This window comes from Odocoileus virginianus, chromosome 10, assembly GCF_023699985.2.
Source record: "Odocoileus virginianus isolate 20LAN1187 ecotype Illinois chromosome 10, Ovbor_1.2, whole genome shotgun sequence".
Lineage (NCBI taxonomy): Eukaryota > Metazoa > Chordata > Mammalia > Artiodactyla > Cervidae > Odocoileus > Odocoileus virginianus.
In genome coordinates this window covers 45,405,423-45,425,724 of record NC_069683.1, presented here as the reverse complement: position 1 = coordinate 45,425,724, position 20,302 = coordinate 45,405,423, and positions in this window count along the sequence as shown.

The following is a 20,302-nucleotide window of genomic DNA, read 5'->3' as shown; positions in this document are numbered from 1 at the left end:
CCTTCCTCCCACAAAGCATTTTTTCAGAAATATTTACTGACCCCTACCTTATGGCAGGCACTGTTTGGGGAGTATGTGTATTAGTGAAAGAAGCAGACAAAGCTCTCTGCCCTCATGACACTCAATTTCCATTGCAGATGTAATAAGGAAATTAGTGTATTACAAGGTGAGAAACACTATAAAAAAAATTAAAAATGGATCAAGGGAAGAAGGGTCAGGTATGTTGGAGCAGGAGCAAGTGAGCATGTTGAATCCAGGAAAGCCTTGATGTAGAGGTGCGATTGGAGTGGACTTAAAGGAGGAGAAGGAGCAAGCACACGTGTGGAAAAGAGCATTCCAGATGGGGAACAGCCAGTGCAAAGTCGCTAAGAGGAGAGGTGCCTGATGAGCACAAGGAACTACACAAGTTAGCTCTGCTGATGTGGAGAGAGTGAAGAAGGACAGAGAGGCAGGAGAAGGGCAAGATGTTGCAGGAAACTGGATCATGCTGGGCCGCTGTAAAGAAGACGTGGTGTATATACACAGTGGAATATTACTCAGCCATAAAAAAGAATGAAATTGGATCATTTGTACAAAAGTGGATGGACCTAGAATCTGTTATACAGAGTGAAGTATATCAAAAAGAGAAAAACAAATATCATATATCAACGTGTGTGTGGAATCTAAAAAATGGTATAGATGAAGCTATTCGCAGGGCAGGAATAGAATGCAGATGTAGGGAACCCACGTGAGGAAATGGGTGGGGTGGGATGAACCTGGAAATTGGGATTGACAGAGGTGCATTGCAGGGTGTAGAAAGGATGGCTGTGGGAAGCTGCTCTACGCCACAGGGAGCTCGGCTTGGTGCTTTGGGGGGGGGGTGGGGGGTTGGCGGCGGGAGGGAGGATCGAGAGGGAGGGGCTATATGAATACATGCATATCTGTTGTTATACAGCAAAAAGTAACACAACATTGTAAAGCAACCATACCCCAGTTTAAAAAAAAAAAAAAAAGATGCGAAGGGAAGCCATGGAGGGGGGCAAGACAGGGTACATGATCAGATCATGAGGGTCTCTCTGGCTCTCTGTTGAAAACAGACTATAAAGAAAGCAAAGACAGAAATGGAGAGACCAGTTAGGAAGCTCTTGTCAAAATCCAGACAGAGATGATGGCGGCCCTGCCCAAGGTAGTGTCAGAGGTCTGATTTTGGATGGAGTCAGTCAACAGGTGGAGACTCCCCCCCCCCAAAGGTGAGCAGGCAAGTTCCAGGTTCTTGGGTCCTTCTGCTCTCTGCCCAAGGACATCTCTCCTAGGGCAAAAACTAGGAGTTGATCTCCTTTGGAGGGGGCTGTGGAGGTGGATGAGAAAGCCAAGCTCTAGCTCCTTGCTTCACATCTGGTACAGACAGTAAAGGCTGATGACACCTTACAAGTCCCCGGAGCTAGAGTGGGGAGGAAGGGGATGAGGGGGTCTCTCATGAGTCCAGTCAATGGCAAGCTGGAAAAGGTTTAACGACTGTGTGTGTGTTTGTGATTTTACTGATATAAAGGGTGCATTGCATATTTATGAATAATAATAAATTATTACGAATAATAATAAAACTTTATTGTAAATTCCATATAGCCGATTGGTACTCATAGAAGGTTTCTGCTGATTATTGCAGAACTCTTATACCCATAGCCAACCTATGGTTATAATGACAAATAAGTGTAGTTCCCACATGAATGTTGGTTGATATTTGCATTTACATTAATGGGTAAAAAGAAAGTGAAATGACAAAGACATTTTCAGGAAATTCCTTCGGCAATGATGTGATTTCTTTGCTGCATCAGATAATAGTTTTCAATTACTGCAAGAATATTTTCTCAATTTTTTGTGCTATTTACAATGTAATAGCTACACACACCACATATTACTTTGAGGTTTAATCTGCATCATTAAAATTTTCCCCATCACTGTTTTTAAGTCTAAACAAATAACAAAACAATAAATGAAGTCTTGACTTTATGGCATTTGCCAGTTTCCATGTTGCAAATACTCTCACGCCAGCCAATTTCTGGCTACCAAGATGATGTCACTGGTGTGGAGTTGAGAAGAGATGCTTAGCACTGTGTCATTACACCAGGTTTTCCAACATACAGATACTATCGATGGAAATAACCTCAAGAACAGAGATAATAGTAAAATAATTAGAAAATAATGAGTTTTGAGTATTTGTTACTTTTGTGTTTAATGCAACTTGTTTAATTGTAAGTTTATATAATTTAATTTTTAATAATGACCGTGTTTATCAACTAGCTCGCAAAATCACTGAAAGTTTAACAACCGACTTGTGAGTCGATACCAGCGGCTCAGGCACCCCACTGACTGTATGGTGCTGTCACAGAAATCACCCATCTTTCCAATAGGGAGACCAAAAATAGAGAAAGTGAGGTTCAGAGTGGTGAGCGATTTGCCCAAGGTGCCTGGTAACTGGTAGCCTTGGGTGTCTTGGCATGAGGGGCGGGTGGTAGAAAGCTGGGGAGCCAAAGGAAGCTTTATACAATGACAGGGAGGGTCAATGGAGGCTGTGGATGTGAGGGACCCTCAAGCCCACACCCCCATAGCCACCACCTGCTCCTCCATCTGCCAGGCCAGGCGTGGTGGATCTTCACGGAGAGGCAGCCGCACCCAAGTTGCATAGGCTGTGGTTGATTAACAAACTGGCTGTTAATCACATGCCCATCAACGTAAATAGCATGTTTGTCCACAGAATAGAAGATGTGCCAGGGCCAGCCTCCTTGGCTGGGCTTGTGGTGAAGCCAGCATGTGGGGATCAGGCCACAGGGAATCAGGTGAAAGGTCTGGCCCTCTGGCCCAATGCACTAGTGTTTCATTGTCCCAGAAATGAGAGAGGGGCCAAAAGAGAGGTTGATAGCTATCCCCCAGCGATCCCAGCTGCAACTGGGAGGAAAGTCCCCTTTTCCCCCTTAAGTCCTCAGCATCCTGTTTTGTTCCCCAAGTTCCTTCTCTACCAACCAGTGCCTCCAAAATCCTTGCTTGACCCTCTGGGCCCCAGAAATGAAAGTGGTGATAGCAAGGCCAGACTCACCCCAGCATCCCCAGGCCCACATAGGTCCTGGATGCGGAAGGAGCAGCAGTATGTAGTCCTAAATCCCAGGCAGGCTGAGTGTGGCCTTGGGTGTGGCCACTCTGATTTGGCCCAAATCAGAGGCCGAGGGGCTGAGCAGGCCTCCTGAGGCTGGGGACCCTGTAAGGGGCGAGGGCAGCAGGGAGAGTGAGGGACTGGCCAGAGCGTGGCCCACACCCCAGCTTCTGTGCCCAGGAGGGAGAGCCCACCAACCCAGAGCTGTGTGATCCCAGGCAAGTTCAAAGAACCTCTCTGAGTTTCCATTTTCTCCATGTTAGAAAATGAGTTAACAATACAATAAATTCTTGGCTTTCATTGATTTACTATTTGGCTGTTTGGTTTTGTTTGTAACCATTTAACAATCTGGACGTTTGCCTGGGCAGGACCCCCTCGTGGTCCTGGTTTGCCTTCCCAGAAGCCTTTGGTATCCTACCTCATTGGCCTTCTTGGAAGCTTAGGAAGAAGGATTCAGTGTCTTTTCTAACCTCCATCCTTGACTCAGTCTAGACTCACGCTTCCTGGATTTCCCTTCCCAGTAGGACCTAGACTCTGCATTGCTGCAGCCAGGGCCATGCCGCTGGTGGCGGAGCCCCAAGACCTCTGCACCGGGGTCTGCATCTCTGCCCCTTCCCCGTGTCCAGGCTTTATCAGTGCTGGGGATGAGGACCATGTGGGCCGCAGAGCAAGGCTTGGAGCTGGTCCTGCCGAGGGACAGGTGACAGGAAGAGAAGTTTCCATGGTCCCCTTCCTCCTTTTCCACTAAGGGCCTCAAGGCAGCTCTCCTGGAACAATGGGAGTTGGGGTTGGTGGGCAGAGCACTTCTCTTCCAGTGACAGGTCAGGCCCTCAAAGGAGCTAAAATTAGGCCTAGCTCAGCCTTGGGCAATTCAGGGAGGGGGGGCCAGTGAGAGGGGAGACTTCAGTGGGAGAAACAGGTGAGAGTGCAAATAGAAGGGGGCGGAGACAGAGAGGGAGGGCAGAGCTCAGAATTTGCACAATACTGCTATAAATCACTTGGGAGAGGCCTGGGAACCCTCACAGCTCCAAGGAGAAGCAGGAAACCCCAGACCTAAGCCCAAGAAAAGTCCTTTCCCTGGGGAGCCTGGGGGACCTCCGGCCACCCTCTGTTCTTGCTGGGGGTGGGGGGCTTCATTTACCCCACTGCAAAATGTGAAGTGGGATCCCTTCCTCTGAGATCCTGGGCAGAGACTGTGTGCTGGGGACACTGAGGTCTCCATACACAGGTATGTGGACAAACCATGGGAATATTACTAGCGATTCTCACCCCTAGCAGTATTAATAAAAATACTTCGTACAGAGCTCTGGAACAAGCCTGCTCCGGGGTGTGGAACAATAACTAACATTTATATAGCGCCTCACAGCATGAAAAGCAGGGTGTATTTCTCTCCCGTGATTCCCACAATACAGGAGCAATGCAGGTAAGGTGGAGGACACTCTTCTTGTTTTACAAACCAGGAACTTTCAGTTCAAAGCAGCCACAGGCTGGCCCAGGGCAATGGAACCAGGAAGCTGGGAAGAGCAGAAACTGCACCCCCAACTCTCGCCCTTTCTGTGGGTCACACGGGAGAACCCGGTGAATGTGACTGAATCCCGGGAAGGAGAGAGACCAGAGGATGCAGGGGTCTGGGTCACTGGCACAAGGGTTCTGTGCCACTTACTTGTTATAATGAAGACAATACCCACCCCCTAGGGTTGTTGGGCACATTTGGAGTCAGGATGGATTCAAAGGGCTTGGCAAAACTCCCAGAAGAGAATTAGTGCTCAGTTAACATGAGCAGTGGATTTACTCTTCCTAAGATTTAAGAAATGGCAGGGTATGGGGTGGGAGTGGGGGGGTTGCCGGCCACTCATTAGCCAAGAGATGGACATGATGACCCTCCTGGCTCTCTCCAGGGTGAGGGACCCAGAAAGTCATTTTCACACCTTTTCTCATTTCCCTAAGAGTCCCCTCCCCACGGAGGTTTTGGAGGCCTCTGGACAGTCAGAGGACATCACTAAGGTGATGGGTGTCCTGAGCTGAAGCAGAGGAAGTGGGCTCTAGAGCCTGGGGACTTAAGCAGCTTTTTGGAGCCCACTTGCACCCACGGCAGACCCGGGACAGATCAGCACCTCATCAAAGCCATCAGAGATGGAGGAGGAAGCTTGGAGCCAGAGCATAGACTCTGGATGCCAACAGATCTGAAACCTAACTCTGCCTCAGTTTCCTTATCTGGAAAGTGAGATTATAGTAGCCATGAAAGTGAAAGTGAAGTCGCTCAGTTGTGTCTGACTCTTTGCGACCCCACAGACTGACTATAGCCCACCAGGCTCCTCCGTCCATGGGATTTTCCAGACAAGAATACTGGAGTGGGTTGCCATTTCCTTCTCCAGGAGATCTTCCTGACCCAGGGATTGAACCCGGGTCTCCTGCATTGTAGGCAGACGCTTTACCGTCTGAACCACCAGGGAAGTCATAGTGGGGACTGAATGTGGTTGCCTGGGTTGAGTTCCCCTTCCCCTCCAGCCCCTCACTGTGGAGGCCAGATGAAGGCCCAAGATGCCAGACCACTGGGCGGAGGTCCCCAGCCCTCTCTGCGTGGATGCCCTGGGCTCAGGTTCCCTGGGAGGCAGGTCTCTCATCAGGCAGGACTGACAAGCGGGATGCTGGTCACGGGAGCATCAGGGCCTGTCTGTCTTCTGCAGGACTGGTGGCTGCCACAGCCTTCCAAGACATACCCCCCCCCCCCCCCCGAGGATGTGGATCCGTGGAGACAACCCTGTCTCCCTCCGTGGCTACCTGAGTGCCCTGACCCCTGGTCCCTCCTCCATGGTCCCCTTGAGCCCTGAGCCATGTGCCAGCATCACATGCAGTCTCTTTCCGCCACCCTTACCCCTGCAGCAGGCAAGTAAGTCTGGTGACACGTTTGGAGGTTCCAAGGGCCCCGCCATTAAGCGGTGTAATTTAGTCTGGGTTCTGTGTTTTGATTTTGCCCAGCTGTGTCTGTGTGCATTTAGATTAATCCTGTTAGCTGGCGGGAGCAGGGCTACCTGCTGTTTATCAAGAGTGCTTGTGTGATTCGCGTTTAATATGCAGCCACCTTCCCTCTTGGTGAAGCCTTCTGTCCCCTCCCTCCCACCTGAGCAAGGAGAGGAGGAGGGGTCCACGCAGGGGGCTGCGGAGCCACCCACACTCAGCCTAGCACAGACCCACCTTTCAGCCTCCTCCACCCTCGTCACCTCCCCTGGGCTCCACTTTCATCGCAAGGCCTTTGATCTGCTGCGTCTTGGAGTGTGGAAGGCTCCAGCATCATGGGTGTGGCTGGCCTAAAGTCAGCAGGGACCCGGTGCTCTGAATGATGTTTGGAGACTTGTCCCTGACTCTCAGTTTTCCCACCTATCAGATGGAGCTTGGGCTTCCCTGGTGACTCAGAGGTAAGAGAATCGGTCTGCCAGTGCAGGAGACACAGGCTCAATCCTTGATCCGGGAAGATCCCACATGCTGTGGTGCAACCAAACCCATGCACAGCCATTGAGTCTGTGACCCAGAGCCCGGGAGCCTCAGCTACTGAGCCCGTGTGCTCTGGAGCCTGTGCTCTGCACCAAGAGAAACCACCGCGGCGAGAAGCCTTCACACCACAGCTGGAGAGTCGCCCCTGCTCACCACAAGGGGAAAAGCCTGAGCAGCAAGGAAGGCCCAGCACAGCCACAAATAAATAAATAACTTGTCTTGAAAGATGGGGCTAGTGATATCCATCCTACTTACGCAGAAACTTGTCCTGCAGGTAAAATGAGAGCATTCATTCCACAGTATTCATGTAGTGTCAGCCCTGCTGCACCGTCGGGTGTAAGGCATTCTAGAGGCAGGGTCCCGTTCTGCCGATCTGCCCTCAGACGAGTCAGCATGACACACGGCCTCTGGGACACTTCATGGGATGCTCGCCCCATCTACCCACAGGGTTGATGCCAAGACCTGCTGAGATCAGTTTTCACCCATCGCTGGAACTCTTACCAGATGCTTTCAACACAGCATCTAATTTCATGCAGGGCAACCCTAGGAGGGAGAAATGACCACCCCAGACTCCTGGATAAGGAGCCTGGGGTCAGAGAGGTCCACTGCCTCTGAATTCTTTGTGCTCCCAGCATTGAGCTCCGCTGGTGGGACGCTGACTGGGTCAAGTTCTGTCCCTTTGCGGGGACACAAGGTCACATCTCCACGTGGAAATAAATGGATGGGCAAAGTCACTTCTCAGGACTGCAGGCACCGCATCAGAACTCCGGCTCCCCTCACCCGACGCCGGCCAGTCCTCTCCTGCTAGAGGGTTTGAGGGCTGCCAGAGGTCACCGGCTGAGCCCGTCCTCTGCCCTGACACCTCCCAAAGGCGCACCCGCCCCCCCCCCGGGGGGGGGAATGAAGGCATTCCCCCAGGGTCCATCATCCGTCCCTTGGGAAATCCTTTCTGAGCAAGGTCACAGCCCCCCCCCGCCCCCCGCACCGTCTCCATGAGCAACTCCCCAGCCTCTGTCTCCACCCATACCTCACCCCTCAGCTTCAGATTTTTTCCTATGGATTTATTTCTCTTTTTTTGAACAGTTTTGTTGAGACACAACCCAAATACCCTATAATTCGCCCATTTAAAGTCTACAGTCCAATGGTTTATTTAGTTTATTCACGAACGTGGGCAAACATCACCATAGTTCACTATAGAACATTTTCATCATCTTAAAAAGAAAACTCATACCTTTTAGCCATCACCCCCCATCCCTTCAGCCCCACTCACGTCCCTAAGCAACCATTAACCTACTTTCTGTCCCCACAGATTTGCTTATTCTGAACTTTTGTAGGAACAGAATTGCATACTAGTTGGACTTTGGTGACTGACTTCTTTCACTTAACCTAATGTTTTTGAGGTTCCTCCACGTGGTAGCATGTGTCAGGACCCCATTCCTTTCACGGCTGGATGATGTTGCTGGGACACACACAGTAATAGCTGGCTTGTTTCTACCCTTTAACTGTAATGAATAAAGCTGCTATAAATGTTAGCATACAAGTTTTTGTGTGGATGTATGTTTTCTATTCTCCTGAGTATATACCTAAGGGTGGAATTGCTGGGTTATATGGCATTGCTGCTCTTTAATTGCCAAGTCTTGTCCAGCTCTTTGTGACCCCATGGAGGGTCACCCCGCCAGGCTACCCTGTCCATGGGATTTCCCAGGCAAGCATACAGAAATGGGTTGCCATTTCCTTCTCCAGGAGATCTTCCTGACCCAGGGATTGAACTCATCTCTCTTATGTCTCCTACATCGGCTGGTGGGTTTTACAACCAGTACTACCTGGGAAGCCCACCCGCAGTGTGTGAGGTTCTAACACAACACTTCCTTGACCACACTTGCTACTATCGTCTGTCTTTTCAATTATCACCGTCCTGGGTGTGAAGCAGTATCTCATTGTGGGTTTGATTTGTGTTTCCCTGATGACTAACAGTGTTGAGTATCTCTTCACATGCTTACTGGCCATATGTATTTCCTTGGAGAAATATGTATTCAGATACTTTGCCCACTTTCTAATTGGGTTGTCTTTTAAAAATTTAATTTATTTATTTGGCTGCACCGAGTCTTAGCTGTGGCCCTCTGGATCCTTGTTGCATCATGCAGGACCTTTCATTGTGTGTCTGGGCTCTCTAGCTGTGGTGTGCAAGCTTAGTTGCTCCACAGCATATGGGATCTTAGTTCCTTGACCAGGGATCAAACTGGTGTCCCCTGCATTATGAGGCAGATTCTTAACCCCTGGACCACCAGGGAAGTCCCTAATTGGGTTTTTGGGTTTTTTTTTTTTTTTAAACTTTGGAGTTAAGTTTCTTTATATATTCTAGATTATCAGTCCTCCCAGCTCAGATTTGAACAGCTAACCAGGCCTAGCTTTAAGGTCCAGGGGGAGGACAGTAGGCTCTGAAATGAGATCAATTTGGGCTCAAGTCTCCACTCAGGCACCGAGTAGCAGAGAGTTTATGTAACTCATCTATAGAACAGAAGTAACAGCACCTGGAAAATACACACTCGTGTTTAGCTGGTGCTCAGATGGAACTGGAGCCGAGGCTCTGTACAGTTTTCCCACTGAGGTAGGTAAGAAACAGCTGTCATTCGTATTTTGCAGGGGAGGCCACAGAGGCATAACTTGCTCAAGACTATGGTGTCATCAGCGTCAGGCTGGGGAGAGCCCAGAACTTCAGGACTCTAGAGCTGAGAGCCACAGTGATGCACTGCTTTTCCAAGGTAGACCATCAACGTGGGTTAAATGAATGAATGAATTCATGCCCCCACTGACGGGGACCTCACTACCGACAAAGCAGTCTGCTCTACTGTTGGAGATTCCTAGTTACTGCAAATTCTTTCTTTCTTTGAATAACAATTGCCTGTCCCTCATCATAACCTCTCGCGCTGGCCCTGGTTTTGCTCTGCCTCAGACTCCTGATGCAAGGACCACCGTTGACTCCAAGCCTCTCCCTCTGGCACTCAGATACTCACAGGTGAGCCCCAGTCCTGCCCACCTGGCCCAGGGTTGAGTGTGGGGAGTGACCACTCCCACTGGCCTGTCCAGCCCTCCCACTGGATGCAGAGAAAGCCAGATTCCCCTCCCCAGGAACCAAGAGCTGAGGCCTCCACAAGGAGATGAGGCCCTTGTCGACAGTGATGTGGGAGCCGAGGCTTTGAGACCAGGTCAGGTTAAAGCAGACACATGATCCAGGTGAGAGCCAGAGGGGCCTGTGGCTGGCTGGTGGGAGGGGGTGCACACCGGGCAGGCAGGGGGGCAGGGAGCCACACACACCTAGCAAGCTGAGCAATCCCACGCTTGGTTAACTCTGCGAGTGACATTGATTTGGAGCTGACCCTTTGTAGCCGCAAGGCTGACCCAACCAGAGGGCCGTGAGACCCAATCTCTGGTTGTGAGCCCTAGATAGCCTTGGGGCCAGGGTGGGGGGCGACTTGAGTGCATAAGCCTCCCCCCTACACACACACACTCCTCTGGGCATCGCAATCAGCCTATCGTGCATTCAGGCAGACAGTGCACCTGAGCCCCTCTGCCAGCCCCTCCAGACAAAACAAGGAAGGAGCCCCACCTCTGTCCCTTCAGGGGCCCCAGGGTAGGCTGCCCTTGAGAATTCAGGCTGTGCTGAACAGGCTGGGCCCATGACACCCAAGGATCCAAGGCCCAGACCTCTGGCTGTGTCCTGAATGTGGAGGGAGCTCCCCTGACATGGGCAGATCGGAGGGCCATCGTTTCCAAACAATTCCTGCAGGTCAGTATTAGTTGAGAGGCAGGCTTGGGGGGCAGGACAACCCCCAAGTTACTCACTGGCCTGACCTCCACTTGCATTTCTGTGACATGGGCTGGGGATGCTCATGTCGCCAATATGCTATGAGGGTTAAAGGAATCCGCAGAGCCAAGCCCACAAGATGATACATTCTATGATTCCATTCATTCGACCTCTTGATACCAAAATGATAGAAATGAGAACGGACCCGGGGTTGGCAGGGGTCAGAGAAGAGGGAGGAAGGAGGAGATGAGGGCGCCTACGAGGGGAATCAGAAAAGATCCTTTTGCTGATGGAGATGCTCTCTATACTGACCACGTCCCTGTCAGTATCCTTGGTGTGAAATGGTTTTGCAGGATGCAACCGCTAGGGGAACTGGATACAAGGCACAGGGCTTTTGCTGCATCATTTCTCACAACTGCACATGAAACTACAAGTGTCTCAAAATTAGAAGCTTAATTTTTAAAAAAGAGAGTTATCTCATGTCTGGTGAAGAATAGCATCTATGACATGAGCTATTCTTCTTCCCCCTTCCCGTGGGTTCCGCTATGAACTGGTGTGGCCTGGAAATTGGCATTATATGAGGTTGTCACATCAAAAGAGGGGCAGCAGTGAGAAGAGGCTGACTGTGTGTCAGCATCTTTCACTTCTGTGCCTGCCATAAGTGCCTAATAGATGCAGGAATGAGCAAACGAGTGAGTGAGTGAATGGCCAGCCACTGAGCTGGAAATGAAATAGGCTTGAAGCACACGATGCTTGGGGTAGACACAGGGCTGAACTTGTAGCCCCTAGATTGTCCGCCCAGTACCCCGCCTGGCCAGGTCACCCCGGGCTGTGTTTTGGGGTGTGTCTGGGGTGGGGGGCAGGCTATGTGCCTGCACAGACAGCACTTTAATTAGTGTCGGAGTCAATTACACCGTAAGAGGAGGGCCCTGACTTCTCCCCACGGCGTGGGGAAAATGGAAGCCTAGCATTTTCAATTTAAGGTTTAGTTAGATAATGCCTATTGGTGCCAGTAGATTACAGAGTGGATATTAAATCCTGCAGGATTTGGAATCGGAGCATACAAGTGGAATCCGTAAGTAGGGGGAAGCCGCCGGAAGGAGCTGGCCCGCCGTCCTCAGCTAATGAGACAGCCTCTCTGTGAAGCAGCAGCTGGCACAGACCTGGATCCTCCAACTTCCGCTCTGGGATGGCGAGGGGTCAGCGATCACTGACATTCCAGGGGCTGGAATCGCTGTCCTTACTGCCTCCTTGCACAGATTCTTCCTGGGCAGTAGGGCCCGAGTTCACACCAAGTTTTGCCATCATAATAGGAACTCACACTTCAACCCCATCCAGCCCTTCCCTCCCCTCTCCACCTGACTGACTCCGACACAACCTTGGGACTGCCCTGGCGGTTCAGTGGTTAAATTTTGCCTTCCAGTTCAGGGGGTGCAGGTTCGATCCCTGGTCAGGGAGCTAAGATTCCCACATGGCTTGTAGCCAAAAAAACATAAAACAGAAGCAATATTGTAGCAAATTCAATAAAGACTTTAAAATGATCTACATAAAAAAAACCTTGAAAAAAAAAAAAAAACTCCTACACTACCTTCAAAATGATTCAAGCTCCCCTCCTCCAGGAAGCTGTCCGGGATGCTCCCAAACTACCCACTGCAGTTCCTCTGTGAGCCCAAGGGCATTCCGTTCACCACAGTCATTATCACGACTTGCCTTGCTTTCTACCCCATCTTTGAAGGGACTATTGTGATTTACCCTCCCATACTCCCAGGCACACAGGGGCAACCAACAAATATGCTGGATGTGAACTGGAGTTTTTATACTATGTTTTTTGTTGAATGACTGACGTTTTCTGAATATGTGATGCATTCACAGTACTCAGGACTCAAGAGGTACAGAAAGATGAGGACAAAAGTCTTCCTCCATCTGCCTTTCAGCCCAGCTCCTCCCTGGGGGTGGCCAGTCTTCTGTGAACCTGTCCAGGCTTTATCCTGCCAGCAAACATGCTTGGGTGTCTTTACCTTTTTTAACAAAACAGAAGAACAATCTTCTTATAGTATCTTCACCATCTTTCTTGGAAACTCTTTCTTATCCCTTCTCAGAGGATGTCTTCCTATGCCTAGTCATCTTTGTACCAAATCCTGCATCTTCAGCCTGAGGAGCCTGTGAGGCTGTGGGGACGGACTCCGTTTTCCCCCTTTACTCCCAGATGGGCACGAGGTTGCCTGGGTGCTCTGAGACGGCCTCTGAGGCTTACCTGGACCATTGTGCTCAGAAGTGTGGACACAAGGCCTCCAAGCCTTGGGCCCAGACCACAGCTTCCCTGAGGCCAGAATGACATCTCTGGCAGGCCCATTGCAAAGGCTCAGGCTCAGTGGAGAAGGAGGATATAGAAGCTTATTAGTTTAAGCAGGATGAAATGTGTAAATTAATTACCCCAGCCACCCGTGCATGTAGCGGCCAGCCCCTCGCACTGGGAGGAGACGCATCAGCCTTCATCCTTCTCTCAGGTTGCCTTCTCTGCTAGATGCTGTCAAAGGACCTGTGGCTGCGCACCCACTCGGGGTGCGAGGGGTCCAGGCCCATCCCGTGCCCAGGAACCACAGTGGGTGGTCTTGAGGGATGAGCAGGCCCTCCTGCAGAATGGTGAGGCTGAAATCTGCCACCACCAGCAGTGAAATCAGCATCAGAAAAGGACAGCAAAGGCCCAACTCCCACTCCCAGAGCATTTACTTATCGAGGGATAAGGTGTCAGGAACTGGGGCAACCCTTTGCTTGCTCCCTTTCATTTACTCCTCACAAAACACACAAGTGGTTGTAATTACTAGCCCCATTTTACAGATGAGAACATAGAGGGCCAGGATGTTGAGATGCCTCTAATATTGAGAATGAGCAAGGAAGCCCCTACCAGTCCTGATGCCACACCAATTCCCACTCCCATCCCTGTGCTCTCACCTGGGCCTGCGTGCGGACCAAATCCTGGACCCAAGTCATCTAGCCCAGATCCCCCCCACCCCCCAGACAGGTCCCCACCTAAGCCACCAAAGACCCACAGCCTCACCTCTCGAAGAATAATCGGGAGTCCCGTGCCCCCAACTGCCAGATCCGCCTTCTGCAAGTTGCCAATCAGCAGTGGGCTTTGCAGTCCACTGAGAGTCTTGACATGAGGATGGAACCAACCTCAGAGAAATACAGTTTGCTCCCCAAGGCCAACTGCAAGGCCAGTGGGGAAATAAATGATCAGTCCACTCAGGATTAATTTCCTAATAACCACGAGCTAGCCAAAGAGCTCCCCACCCTCCCTTGCCCAGCTCCTTGTCCTTCCTGGAGAGCCTCAGAGACCAGAGCTTGTTCTCATCCTCGGGGGGAGAGGGTCCTGCTCCCGCCACCCACTGCCACATCCTCTTGCAAGAGTGTCTAGTTGCCCCCAGAATCCTGGCCCGGCTCCTTCCTCCTTCCTTTGCCTCTTCTTAGCCTCAGCACTGCGAGGTGATGAATTAGGAACCAGAAGTTGGCACATCCACCCAGCAATTAACGTTTATCTCTCTTGTTTATGTGGCTGAACAACTGTTCATTTTCAAACTCAATAGTCACTACTCAGAAAGATAAACCCTCCTGGGTCACTCCTGGGAGGCGATTTGAGGGTTTGGTGGGAAGATGAGGATAGGGCAGGAACTCAGCCCACGTCTTCACCTCCAAGTGCTCACTCCTCCCAGAGTTACATCTGGGGGCCTCTGCCCTCCCTGCCTAGTCGACCAGGAGAAAGGTTCAATTCCCCCCCAGTTCCATGTGCAGGAAATCTGAAGATGACAGATGTTGAGGGGTTCTGCAGTTTGCAGACTCTCCATTTTTCCTCACCTTGGATTTCAAGGGCTCACACTTTCCATCCCACACTACAAGGGGTCTGCCTTGTACAGAGTCTTGCCTTCGGGGGCTTTAGAAGTGACCCTGAGGCACCTACTCGGCCCCTTTCCTGAGGCCCACAGGGCCAGCCCAAGGGCAGCAGTGCCCGAATGGAAGGGACCCACCCCGTGCACCACACTATAACTCCAAGCCAGGCTGGACAGGGTTTGTTGGGATGAAGCAAGGCCCTCCTTCCTGCTCACCTGTCATCACGTTCCAGCCTAAGACTACAAGGTCTTGACTAATGCAGAAAGAGGCAAGAAAGGGGCTCCCCTTGCGGGGCCAGTCCTGGCACAGGGCTAGGGGAGGGAGGCTCGGGGTCCATTAACAGTGGTGAAATGCTGTCACCTACTGGCCATGCCCCAAACTGCAGGGAGCCCTGCAGCTGCTTCTGGGGCTGGAAAGGAGTCCAGGAAAATGCCCGATGGCCCTATGGTCTCTCCCATCCAATGGCGGAAGGTCAAAAGGACCAGAAAACCAAGCTTGGTCTCAGGTTTGAATGCTGACTGGACAGCAATAATCATGTTATTACTTATTGAGCACTTACTGTTCCAGGTACTTTGCACACATTCCCAACAATCCTGTGTTTGTGTGTTTGTGTGTGTGTGTGAGTTGCTCAGTCAAGTCCGACTCTGTGACCCTGCCAACTGTAGCCCGCCAGCCTCCTCTGTCCATGGGATTCTCCAGGCAAGAACACTGGAGTGGGTAGCCATTTCCTTTCCCCCTGGTCTCCTGCATTACAGGCAGATTCTTCATCATCTGAGCCCCCAGGGAATCCTGCAAGACACCCTTATGGGATTTACCCTCCCAGAGGCCAGGGAGCTCGCCAAGGTCACAGCTGGTGAGCTATACAGGCCGGCTCCAAACTCAGGAGCCCCAGTCTCTGTTCCCCACACAATGGCGCATCCCAGATCCCCCCTTCCCTGGACCTCTCCCCAACTCCTCTTCTGTTTCTTTCACCCCCATTGCCATGCCCTCTCCCCCAGATAGCTGCTTCTCAGCCCCCAAGTCCTGTCCACAGTATCCCATTCCTCCAGGAGAACAAAACTCCATGCAGTCCATATTCTGATGGGTCCTAATGGTCCAGGCCCAGAGAAGAGCTCAAAGCTTCTAAGGTCCCAGCCTCCCCACCTTCTGAACAGGTGGGGAGGAGTCTCTTTGGGGATGCCCCAAGTCCCCATAGTTGGATCTAAAGGTGAAGTGGGGCAGCTGGCTGGGTTAGGGGAGCCTCGGGGAGTTGAGGGTCCAGTCCTGATCATAGAGCCCCAAGCTGTGTTTTTCAGTCCCTTCCAAACACTCTTCACTGTGATCTTTGCCACACAGACTATCAGAGCTAGGAGAAGACCTCAGGAATGATCCAGTGAAAGCATCTCCTTCTACAGATGGGCTTCCCTTGTGGCTCAGCTGGTAAAGAATCTGCTTGCAGTGCGGGAGACCTGGGTTCGATCCCTGGGTTGGGACGGTCCCCTAGAGAAGGAAAAGGCTTCCCATTCCAGTGTTCTGGCCTAGAGAATTCCATGGACTGTATAGTCCATGGGGTCACAAAGAGTTGGACATGACTGAGAGACTTTCACTTTCACTTTCATAGATGGGGAAGTCAGGCCCAGAGAGGGCAAGCAGATCACACAGCCCAAAGTGACAAATCAGGAAATCTCCACTGTCTATCTGCTCCCTCTTTATCCAGCCCAGACCCCGGGGCTCCTCAGCACTGTGCCCACAGGCTACCCACAGCACCCCCAGAACCACCTGAGGCCCAGAATAGGTGAGGCCAGGACATAGGGGTGCATGGACCTCAGAGGAGCTAGGATGGAAACAGAGTCTTTCTTCTCTCCTTTCTCTCCCCTTCTGCAGAGAGACGCCTCCTCTGTTCCCTGAGCCACTTGGGGCCTGAGTTAGTCCCCATGTTTTCACCCATGCTGAAGAGGGAGGCTTTCTAAGAAGTGGGAAGAAAGGATTCCCTTGATTGCTTTATAATCACAGCTCCGGCAGTAATGGAACCGATGGAGATGGTGGGGGAGCATGGCGCTCCATCTGGGCCCAGCAGAGGGCCAGGGCCTCTAGACCCTGCTGCCCTCCTCTCTTCCAACCTTTCTGGCCTCCAGGCTGCAAGCAGCCACTCCCAGGGAGATCCAGGCCTTGGACACACAGGGGCCCAGCTGTCCCATGGCTCTCAGCAGGACCAGGGGCCAGGACCCCTCCTCAGCTGGCGGGATTGGGGAAGGGCCCAAGCTAGGCAGTCAGGCCCTTTCTCAGAGAATCTGGGTGTCCCTGGGGTCTCCTTACCTTCACATCCACAGGGAGGGCAAGTCCTAAAGAAAGTGGGGGGGGAGGCTGGGGGCACTGGGTGCCCACTGAGATGGACCTGCTGGGCCGGGGACGCTCGTCAGGGGCACTGCTCATGGAATCAGCCCTGGGACTGCAGAGAGCAGCAGCTGAGCCTGGGGACACTGGGCCCCCAGACCTCAAGCAGGGGCCCCAAATGGCAGACCATCTCTCTGGCGGTCAGCTCTCCTTCCTGATGATGCCAGAAGGTTCTCCCTTCCTTCCTTCCCCTCTTTCCTCTCTGTCCCCCTCTTATCCATCTTCCCCGATTTCAAGGAGCCCCATTCTGGGAAGTCTGGCTGCTGGCTGGTTTCACAAAGCTACCTGGCCCAGCAGGGCAGGGAGGGGGGTTTGCCCCTCCATGATGGGCCAGCAGGGAGCTCACTCAGGCTCTTTTCCTGCGGTGGGTGGGCCCGCTCCCTCGGTGTCATTTGGCCCCTGCTGCTGCTGCTAAGTCACTTCAGTTGTGTCCGACTCTATGCGACCTCATAGACGGCAGCCCACCAGTGGGGAGCAAAGAGGGACATGAAAATGGAGGGGCGTGGGGGCTCCCAGCCATACCGGAGAAGAGATGGATGTAACTATCTTGCACACTTTTCCCTCCCTGCCAAGTCCTGCTTCCTTCTGTCTTGCTCGCCTCTTCCGGGGAGCCTTCCCTGACTGCCTCTCCAGGCCTCTCCGTGTCCCCAGGGACTGGACGGCCTCTCTCCTTTGCCCATGGCCCAAGCTCAGGATGACACTGCCCTCAGGAGCCGGGCTGCCCTGCCAAGTCTCAGCTCTGGGCCCCTCAGCCCAGGAAGCCCTCCTTCTACTAAGAAGACTCTCAGGTCTGGAGCCTCTGCCTGGCCTCCATGCCTGCCTGTGGGCCCTGCTCCCCCTGTGGCCTCAGGGGTAGGCTAGCTGGAGGCTCTGAGCTCCCACAGCCCTCAGGGTGTGCCGGCGATCCCCTGGACCCCACCCCATTGTCCTCCCTTCTGCTCAGTGTTAACCAGGCCACTTCAGGAAGGTCCAGTCTCCTGCACTGCCCACCAGGGACTCAGGTGGGGAGGGGTGGGAGCACTGCCCACCAGGGACTCAGGTGGGGTGAGGAGGGGTGGGGGTATTGTCCACTAGGGACTCAGGTGGGGTGGGGACGGCTGAGAGCATTGCCCACTAGGGACTCAGGTGGGGTGGAGAGGGGTGGGAGCACTGCCCACCAGGGACTCAGGTGGGGTGGAGAGGGGTGGGAGCACTGCCCACCAGGGACTCAGGTGGGGGGAGGGGAGGGGTGGGAGCACTGCCCACCAGGGACTCAGGTGGGGGAGGGGAGGGGTGGGAGCACTGCCCACCAGGGACTCAGGTGGGGGAGGGGAGGGGTGGGAGCACTGCCCACCAGGGACTCAGGTGGGGGAGGGGAGGGGTGAGAGCACTGCCCACCAGGGACTCAGGTGGGGGAGGGGATGGGCGGGAGCACTGCCCACCAGGGACTCAGGTGGGGGAGGGGAGGGGTGGGAGCACTGCCCACCAGGGACTCAGGTGGGGGAGGGGAGGGGCGGGAGCACTGCCCACCAGGGACTCAGGTGGGGTGGAGAGGGGTGGGAGCACTACCCACCAGGGACTCAGGTGGGGGAGGGGAGGGGTGGGAGCACTGCCCACCAGGGACTCAGGTGGGGTGAAGAGGGGTGGGAGCACTGCCCACCAGGGACTCAGGTGGGGGAGGGGAGGGGCGGGAGCACTGCCCACCAGGGACTCAGGTGGGGGAGGGGAGGGGCGGGAGCACTGCCCACCAGGGACTCAGGTGGGGGAGGGGAGGGGCGGGAGCACTGCCCACCAGGGACTCAGGTGGGGGAGGGGAGGGGCGTGGGAGCACTGCCCACCAGGGACTCAGGTGGGGTGGGGACGGCTGAGAGCATTGCCCACTAGGGACTCAGGTGGGGTGGAGAGGGGTGGGAGCACTGCCCACCAGGGACTCAGGTGGGGTGGAGAGGGGTGGGAGCACTACCCACCAGGGACTCAGGTGGGGGAGGGGAGGGGTGGGAGCACTGCCCACCAGGGACTCAGGTGGGGTGAAGAGGGGTGGGAGCACTGCCCACCAGGGACTCAGGTGGGGGAGGGGAGGGGTGGGAGCACTGCCCACCAGGGACTCAGGTGGGGGAGGGGAGGGGTGGGAGCACTGCCCACCAGGGACTCAGGTGGGGGGGGGGAGGGGTGGGAGCACTGCCCACCAGGGACTCAGGTGGGGGAGGGGAGGGGTGGGAGCACTGCCCACCAGGGACTCAGGTGGGGGAGGGGAGGGGTGGGAGCACTGCCCACCAGGGACTCAGGTGGGGGTGGGGAGGGGTGGGAGCACTACCCACCAGGGACTCAGGTGGGGTGAGGAGGGGTGGGAGCACGGCCCACCAGGGACTCAGGTGGGGTGAAGAGGGGTGGGAGCACTGCCCACCAGGGACTCAGGTGGGGTGAAGAGGGGTGGGAGCACTGCCCACCAGGGACTCAGGTGGGGTGAAGAGGGGTGGGAGCACTGCCCACCAGGGACTCAGGTGGGGAGGGGAGGGGTGGGAGCACTGCCCACCAGGGACTCAGGTGGGGGTGGGGAGGGGTGAGAGCACTGCCCACCAGGGACTCAGGGGGGGGCGGGGAGGGGCGGGAGCACTGCCCACCAGGGACTCAGGTGGGGGTGGGGAGGGGCGGGAGCACTACCCACCAGGGACTCAGGTGGGGGAGGGGAGGGGTGGGAGCACTGCCCACCAGGGACTCAGGTGGGGTGGGGATGGTTGAGAGCATTGCCCACCAGGGACTCAGGTTGGGGTCGGGAGGGGTGGGAGCACCGCCCACCAGGGACTCAGGTGGGGTGAAGAGGGGTGGGAGCACTGCCCACCAGGGACTCAGGTGGGGTGAGGAGGGGTGGGAGCACTGCCCACCAGGGACTCAGGTGGGGTGGGGAGGGGTGGGAGCACTGCCCACCAGGGACTCAGGTGGGGTGGGGAGGGGTGGGAGCACTGCCCACCAGGGACTCAGGTGGGGTGGGGAGGGGTGGGAGCACTGCCCACCAGGGACTCAGGTGGGGTGAAGAGGGGTGGGAGCACTGCCCACCAGGGACTCAGGTGGGGTGAGGGATGGTTGGGAGTATTGCCCACTAGGGACTCAGGTTGGGGTCGGGAGGGGTGGGAGGGAGGCCAAGAGGAACCATGTCTTCTGGAGGGAAGAAAGGAGACAACCACATACTCATCAGAGGTGGAAAAAGTGGGTTCAGAATTGCAGCCAGTCCCTCTGGTGACCCTGAGGGAAACAGTGGTTCAGTGCAAAGAAGTGAATGATCAATGATTTATTCAAGAGGGGAAAGCCCAAGCTGAATGTCTCCCTCCCCCACACCTCCCTCCCCCACGCCTCCCTCCCTCCCGTCCCCCCTCCCACCCCTGACAGCCGCCCCGCTCCCCGTGGCCCCCACGGCCCTTGGGAGGGGTCAGTGAGAGCAGGGATGACCCTGCGTTGGAGCCCCTGGATTGGGCTCCTCCAGGAGGCCCCATGACAACATGCAATGTGGAGAGCAGTCGGAGGGGGGAGGAAGACTCTAGTGGGGGCAGTGGATGAGGGTGTGGGCAGGATGTAAGGCGCCCTTGAATATAAGCACCTCTGGCTACCAGCCCCGCCACACTTTCACCTGCCTGCTCACTTCCCAT